Source organism: Phalacrocorax aristotelis, chromosome 4 (genome assembly GCF_949628215.1).
Source record: "Phalacrocorax aristotelis chromosome 4, bGulAri2.1, whole genome shotgun sequence".
NCBI classification, from domain to species: Eukaryota; Metazoa; Chordata; class Aves; order Suliformes; family Phalacrocoracidae; genus Phalacrocorax; species Phalacrocorax aristotelis.
The window spans coordinates 72,390,062-72,398,717 of NC_134279.1; positions in this window are offsets into that span (position 1 = coordinate 72,390,062).

An 8,656-nucleotide genomic window follows, 5' to 3' on the forward strand; every position below is an offset into this window, starting at 1 on the left:
GTTGTACCTGCTGAGTATTCCATATTCAGAGGGATCAACTCCTTTCCATTAAGATACAACCTTGGCATCCAAGCTTGCAAAAAGCAAAAGCATGTTCTGAACTTAGGATAGTTATGGCATGCCATAGCTGTAGAGGGATGCTCTCATGGCTAAAGTCAAGCCTACCCATGTGTGTTGTACCATGTTAGGAATCTTGTGTTCTATTTTGTGAGGGGTGTTTGTGTCTATTGATTAATATTAGACAAAATATTTCCCTTAGTTTGTTGGTAACCTCAGATTTTTGACCATCAAATTGTTTTGTAAGAAGACCCACAGAGCAATTAGCTTCTCATGTCGTAAGAGACACTTTTTGACTTCCAGATAAGACAGTAATGATTTTGAAATAAATTGCGTAACACCTCATTACAACAATACTGAATAGAGTCTGTCAGTGACATAGCAGCATTAAAACTAAAACAATACACTGTTGTTGGCACTGGCCAAGTGCCTTGGCCTTTTAATCGTGGCACTATGGAGGAGAGAAAGCCTGCTTTCTTACTCATCAGAAGCAGTTGTATTCTACCAACAGTTCCTTGTTTCTAAGCTTTCTCTGAAACTCTTAGGGAGCTCGCACGTGTTAAGAGTCTGCAAGTGCTGTTGCGTTGTAGCAGGTTTCTGAGGGAATAAAGATCGTATGAGGTTCTTTTAGAAAGAAAGCTGTGTCACTTCCCTTGGCTGCAGGACCGTCTGTGTCACTTCAGCTGCGGTGTGACCCTTAACTGCTGAGATACAAGAGTAGACTTTATTATTGCTGCTCGTCCCCCTGACATTGGCCAGGGCGGCAAAGGCTAATTGCTTGGTCTCGAGATAGAGTCAGCATCTGCTGATGCCAGCAGTTAACTTCAAGTCTATAACACACCTTTGCTGTCTTTGTGCCTTGGCTAAAATAAAGTAAAATGGCAGTGGGTGTCTAAAACCAAATGTTCAGGCAACTTCTGTGTTATAAGCAGTTACTGGCTGTGTCGGCCAGGAAAAAAGGAAAAAAGTAACCGAAGTGTGATCTTGATCTCTCAAAGAAACTGAGAGCTTTTCCAAGTTGAGGTTGGGTCAACAAGATGAATAGTTTGATATTCATTAGTCTGACCACTCATTACCATGAAGATTTCTAAAGCCTCCCCACTATTTCTGCAAGGCCTAGTCAGCAAAATAAGGAGAGCTCAGCAAGGACAATACAAGAGACGCGAGCGTCTCAGGGTGTTCCTACGCTGCAGCCCGGCAGGGTCTGCAGTGGGAGCTGTGCAGCGCTGCCAGCGACCTAACCCCTGCAGGGAGCTCCCCCCTCGCCGGGCTTGCCCGCCGGTGCCTGCTGTGCGGCTCAGTAAGTTAAAGACAACTTCTCAGGCTCAATGTACAGTAGAAGAAGACAGGAATGAGGTAACACCATGCATAATATAATACCATATGTAAACAGAGATGGGGGCTGTTAGGAAGGCAAGGGGTGGGTGAAGCAGAAAACAAGAAAGGGAAACAGTGCAGAATTACAAGAAAAAATTATATTCTTAGGAGGTAATTTTTGAAGAAAAGAAGATACGTCTGTTAGTTTCTTTTGTGTAATTAGATGGGCATGACACTGGGCCCATCAGCTGCCAGGTACTTGAAGACCCCTTTCTGCAGGGATGGCATCTTATATTTATCTTTGTAGCCTCAGAGCAGTTTGGGATGGGAGGGAACGGTAACATCCCAAAACAGCAGTGACTCTCCCCGAGAGGAACCGATAATGGAAAGAGAGCCTTTAGGCTGCAGTCAGCGTGGGACACACATTGGCACCTTCCCTGAGCACCACGAGCAGCTTCTATGGGTGATTATTTGTGGCTGTCTATCCGCCTCCCCACTATACAAGTGCTCCATTGCACTTGTACCTCTGATATCAGTTAAAAAATATGTCACTGGAGAGAGAGAGAGAGACACTTTATATTTGCAAACAGGGCAATTCTTTCCCTTACAGGGCATCCTGTAGCTCTATCAGGGAACCGGACATGACGCGAAAGGTGAATGAGTCTTGGGCTTTGCCTGCGTGTAAAAGGCTGTGGCTGCTATGCTGCACAGGCACGGTCCAGCAGTCATACTGGCTGCACCTCCAGGAATTCTGGCCTGTGGGGATCTGAAAAAGCTGGAGAAATGTCACACATAAAATCAGTGCACAGCAGCTCTTCTGCATAACCTGTTCTCTGCTTGCTGATCGGTATGTTCTACACAAGCTGCTCCGCACAACCACACACCCAACCTGCATCCCCTCCTTTCTAGACATCTCTTGTGACTGCCTGTGCACCAGCTCGTCTGTGCAAAGCTCTGCCGCACGGCTCCTTCCAGAGGGGCCGTTTCACATTTCTCCCTCCACAGCAGCAGCTCTGTTTGCTCTTCTCCACTGCTTGTGCACCAGCTGTTCTGTACCACCATACATCCGAGACAGCAATCTCACACTCTTTTCATTTTGTTTTGACTGCTTGTTTCTTGCTTGAGGCTTTGTTGGTTTAGCAGAAATCTGGAAGGAAGGATTTTTTTTTTCTTCCCAAGCTCTGAAGTCTGGAGTGCTGTGCTGAGCATTTCAAGTCCATAGCATAATACTAGGGCAGTGGGCTGATGAAAAGCTTATTTACCTGCAAGACACTGCAGGATATAGAAGGTGATGCTGCCTCTGTGTAGGCCCCACCAGCCAGGAACTGGTATTCAAAGACATGCAAGGTTGAGAGCTTATCCCAGAGAGGGCGTGTATGGACAGTGTGGGTACGCTTTCTGTACCCACGTATAGGACTAAAGCCTGAGGATTGCTTTGAAGTAGGAAGAAGACTTAAAAAGGGAAGGGAAAGGGGGTATGGCATGTTTATTTTATTCCCCTTATATACTTGGGTTTCTGTAATCTTCATTTAACTTCATTTCCCCATGCCTGGGGAAAGCATCTAGGTCTGTGTTTGTTACCATCCCTCTTCCCACAGTAGGAGATTATTTTTTCAACTTTGGTGTTCTGTAAATAGTATATTTGGTCTTTTACCCAGACCTTCCCAGTGCTTGTGTCACTTGGTGGCGTTTTGCTGTAGAAGAACTTTACAGGACATGCCATGGGGTGTAAACCTCAGCAGAAAGAAGAACCACCAGCAGTTAAGGCAGAGTTGCTTAGGTCTTGCTGGCTGATCCAATTCTTTATCTTCTGGGAAACATGCAAGGGAATGTTATATTGCAATTTTCCACTAAAAATCCTCAACAGTATGTTCACTAATGGTGAACTAATGCTTGGGGAGCACAGAGCATGGATACAGGAGTAGAGCTTCAGGCTGCAACAGTCACAAACAAAAAAAGAGGAAAAAGACATTTATTTTTTCTCTTTTGATTTTTATCCTCAGGGGAGAAAGGTCAGACAGAGCAGGTCTCCCTCCATCCTCCTTTCTTCTTCCTCCCCCTTTCTGTGAAAAGGCTCCCCCCGAGACTGTGAGAATATGTCAATATTAAACAGCATTTTCCCTATAAAGATCTCTGGAGAATAACAGAAGCAACTGCTTGCTCTTTCTTTCTTCAACAAACACTGGCCAAGCCCTCACAAACAGCCAACTGAGGCATAGTCAGGAAAAAACAAGTTCTTAGAGGAAGCAGTCGCCAAGAAAAATAATGGGGCAGCACAAGGGGCTTGGCGACGCAGCTGCACAGCTGCTAAGTTCAATGACTTCTCAATTGCCTCCATCTGAAGTTGTGTTCCACTATGAAACGATCTTCTACCTCCATAACTATAAATAGCCGGGCATGCGATTTGCTGCTTGAAATCCCAGAAGCATCTTGGGGAAAAAACCAAAACCAAACCGTAACAACTAACCCAACACACAGGAAAACAAGAAGCCTTCAACTGTCTTCTCAGTAAGATCTTAAATGTCAAAGACAGACAGTGAAGCTATAAAGTATAGTGCTAATGCTTTTGAAGATGACTTTCTAACATCTCAGTTGGTCAAGAAGATGTGAAGCCCTGTAGCAGTAGTGCCAAGTGGTCTGTCCTTCTGTGGAAGGAAGTACACCCCAGGGCTGGTGTTGCATAGACTGACGGTTGTTTCATCTCAGCTACCTGTCTAGATGTCCCTTAGCATCAAGGGAAAGAAACAGCAGCTTTCCTCTACTCAGAAAGTAGAGGTCCAAAAAGTTGTATCCTAACAATATTTTCTATAAGGGCTCCTTCCTGTAAAGAGGGCCTCAGATGACCAGGATCGATGTGCTGTGCAGTACGGATCCCAAGTTAGGTGAGATGACTTTCAACCCCACAGTCTTAAGCCCGTTTCAGAATAATGAAGGTTTTGCCTTTGGTTACTAGCTAAATTTCAATGTTAATTTTGAATAAGTGAAAAGAATCTCAACTTTGTCTCATGTCCAGCAGATGTAATCCATAAAGTTCTAGGGCAATGGGAGAAATGAACTCTTTCTGAGTGTAGTAACACATGTTATTTCATGGTATTGTCTAGGTTTATCTACGAGAGCATGGGGCAGGTTTTTTAATCGAAGGTAGCAAAATGACGGATCCTGCCTCACTCAGGTGTTAAGCTCACTACACCATGACGTGCCTACCACAAGTTATCTAATTGGAGCTTGAAATCCATTAATTATACTTGCCTTTCTAGCTGTTTTACCTTGAAAGCTGTTTCTTTCCCATCTATAAATTCAGATGCAAGGAACACAGGAAAATACACCTAAACCACCAGAAATGCTCCCAAATACCTTTTTTATGTACATAAAAATATCTGAGCTTGAAAGTCCATCACGTTGGTAGGCTTTGCGGTTAGACACCAGTACTCTGTTTCCCACTGCAAGTTATGCAGGTCACCTCCTGCAAGCTGCATATCCCACTGGAAAACTAGCTATTGCATACATTAGGGGCATAAAGCTGCCACCTGTGCCTCTACAGAAAGATTTCAACTTCTGAAATGTGTTACTCCTCTGGGGTTAAATATCACCATTCTGGTGTACTAAAATATTGCCATTCTGGCCCATAAATCCTACAATGAAATCCCCCATTTAGGGAAAAGCAGAGAAAATTTTGTGGCAGGTTAAGGGAGTTCTGATGTTTTGAAAAGCCTTTTACAGTTTCTCAGTGGTTTGGGATGTCAGATGTTATATGAAGAGGAAAATTCAGTGGGCAGAGTCTGAGGAAGTGACGAGGGGTGCAATGATAAATATATACCATCGTTTCACGTTTTTTCCCCAAAAGGTCCACATGTATGGTCTAAGTTTTTGCTGGTTTTGTTGCAGTAAATTTTCTGAGCGCTTCTGAGAATTTTTTAAGGAAAAGTTATCTGATTTCTTGTTAATCCATGTCTGTAGTGTTACTGGTATGAGGCTAAACAACCACAAAGAGAGATTGACCATGGTGTAAAAGTTGAGGGAGCCCTCTTTGGAGTCGTTTTTTCGGTGGTGTTTTTCTGGTTAGTTGGTTGGGTTGGGTTGGGTTGGGTTTTTTTTTTCCTTCACATCTGTAACAGCTGCTGTAGAAAAAGAGAGATACATGAGTAAATCCTGGCAAACTGAAAAAGAGCAGCCTCTGAAAGCAGCCTGGCAAACTTCTGTAAATCGCTACCACCCTTTAGAATAAAGCAAGCTTTTTTACAGCTTAGTTATACCACTGAAGCAATTTAATATTTGTGCTGAAAAGAAAAACAGTAATCTTTACACATATAGCGCTGGTAGGCGTTACAGGTTTTTCTTAACTTGGAACAATATTTGCAAAACTTATTTTTCAAGCCGTTTTACCCCGAAACGTGGCAGGTAATTAAATATCAGTATGTTCTTAAAGGAAATGTGAACCTTGTCTAAGATAATTTTTAAATGGGCAATATTTTAATAACACAACATTTATTTTGCATAGTACTGAGGAAATTTGACCCGACAAAATCAATTGCTAATGCTGTCAACCCTAGTGGCATGGAGTCAGGTTCTGAAATGAAAGGCTAAGGCACAGAGGTTCTGTAAAAGATACCTGAAAGTCAGCTTGTCAGCTAGCAAAGCCCTTCCATGGACTTTGGGTAGATTTCTGTAGTTCTGCGGGCTGCTGCAGGTCAGGCATACATTTGTCTCTATATGTAACTGTGAAGGCTGTGAGAGTTTGCAGCACTTGGTTTTACAAAGGCTGGGGAGAGGTTATCTCCCCCAGCTTGCTGATAGCAAAGACCTTATCCACGTCCATCTGACCAGGTTTGAGAACATGCTTCTGCAGACGATAAATCAGCATAAAATATAGAGTTTCCTTTTCTCCAGAAAACTCTGATTCCTGTTCAATGCCACCTACATTCCTTTTCTAACATGCAAAAAATTTGCTACAGATATCACCCTCTTCAGGTCACTTAGTTTGAGGGCTAAATGCAAAGAGATGCTTAAGCTTCAGAAGGTCAGTGAGGTAGCAAGGACTTATGCAATTCAAAAAGAACTTAGATTTTGAACAAAAGGAACTCAACACATTTTCATTTTGCATGTGCAGCACAGGTTTATGGTCACAGATGTACCCTCTGTCACATCAAGCCTCTGTGGTCTTTTTATTTTATAGAAAATAAAGGAAGAAGACAAAGAGTGAAAAATCAGTTATGCACCATCACACTTCTGTGTTAGTAAGGAGGAAGAAGAGGAAAAGAAAGGCAATTGTGCCCTGAAGTGTCATCTAGCTCTTGCTGGGATTAGGAGTAGCTGGATGATGCAGAGGTTTATTTAACTGTCTCTGTCTTTATACAGTCCTGTTCCCACAGCGTTTGAGGTCCAGATTCTCTGGAAGATGTAGGTGGTATGCCACGAGCACTTCATAGATTACATGATTCACTGTGTGTGGCTCACGGGTACTATATTTCCTAGAGACTGGCCATAAGACAAAATTTATATGTGCGTGGCAATATCTGACACCACAGCACTGGTTTATGTCCTGATTTAGGGGAGAGAAAGTCATAATGTAAACATCTTTCTTGGAGCAAAGATTTCCTGCAAGCTCGTCTCAACACTTCCAATCATGGTGATATATTTTGATATTCATTTATCTCCCAAAAAACAGAGCAGCAGCTCAGCCAGAAAAAAGTAATTTAATTACAGAGCACACAGAGAACCTGGATAGAAGGTGGGGCAAGAGGTGATGTTTTTCTTTCACATACTATAAAGCACAGAAATTTGTTATTAAGTAGATGATACATCCAAATCCCACACTTTATATGAGTAGTAGGTGAAGAAAACTTAGCAACACCTGGCAAGCAAAAGACAGCCATCACAAGCATATTTTGATATCATACACAATTTGTCAAATTTTTAATGACAGCTATGTATTAATAATAAGGAAAAAAATGCAGTTTCACTCTGTAGTAAGCGTCTTAAGCTAAAATGGCACCATTTTGAGACTTTGCTTCATGTCCAGTTTTTAAATTTATACAAAACAGGAAAGAGCTGCACGAAATTAAAGCTTACTGCTTAACGATGTGTAGTAGAAGTCTTTCTGCTGTTATTACCAAAAAAACTTGAGCTCATTCTCGCTGATAATTCTCCACCTCTATTTGCGCCAACATTAACAAATAGAAAGTCATATTGATTGTAATGTACTAAACAGGATAGGTTTGGTTTAGATTGAAATTCTCCCCTAAAAACAGAAAAGAAGAACCCAGTCAGTGTGCTATTTAACTTTCCTTTTTGTGTTTGTGCACAGAGATTAGGAGGATTAGAAGAGGGGGTTTTAGCGGCTAGAGGGTGTTTTGGGTTAAGCCCAAGATCTAATCCCACGGCTGTAGCAATAGTATTCTGAAAAATCATTTTTCAGCTGCTATGGTAAATGTTTCTAAAAACAGAGGAGAGGTTTACAATCTGTTACAACAATGAATCAAAATAACTCTGTTCATTTTCCATGCTAAGTCTCAAGAGCCTTGGTAAACACCACATTGGCTCATTCGAAACAGGAGAATGATTGACAATGTAATGCAACCAAAAACCTGAAAAAAAACCAAACCAGGTAGATTAATTATTCATTAGAAACCTAGGGCCCAATCCTAAAATCTGTGAAGGAAAACATATGCTTGAAGTTAAGCACATGATTAATACATTAGTGAACATTGAAATCTGGTCTGCGCTGGAATTCTCATGATGTGAATATTAAAACATCCCTCCAAATCTCTGCAGGCGAGTGATCACAATTTGCCAGTCCAACATGTATTTCATCCGCCATTGGTAGCGAGTCCATAGTAGCCCTGATCTTATGAGTGACGAAGACATAGCACACACACCTCATTAGCTCCAGGCTATATATACTATAAAACATGCACAATGCATCCACATGTATTTGTTTTGCATGCACATATGCAGCCTATGCAAATATAACATGCAAAAAGGGGCAATTAATATAAATAAGAATCCAAAAATTGTAGCAGCATTCACCAGGAAATGCAAAGATGAAAGATGAATTCTGTGGCTAGCACACATTAAAAAAATCTCACCTCGGGAACTTTAAAAGAGCTGTCCTTACCCTTGATCAGTTGAAAACACTGGTGGAAGTATTGGCATTAATGCAGAAAACATCGTCTAACAGATATTTCCTTCTGTGATTACTACAGAGGTATTATCAAATGAGATAATACCACATGTGGCAGTCAATTCATATGATAATGGTGAAATACTTCTCAGTTTACCAGTA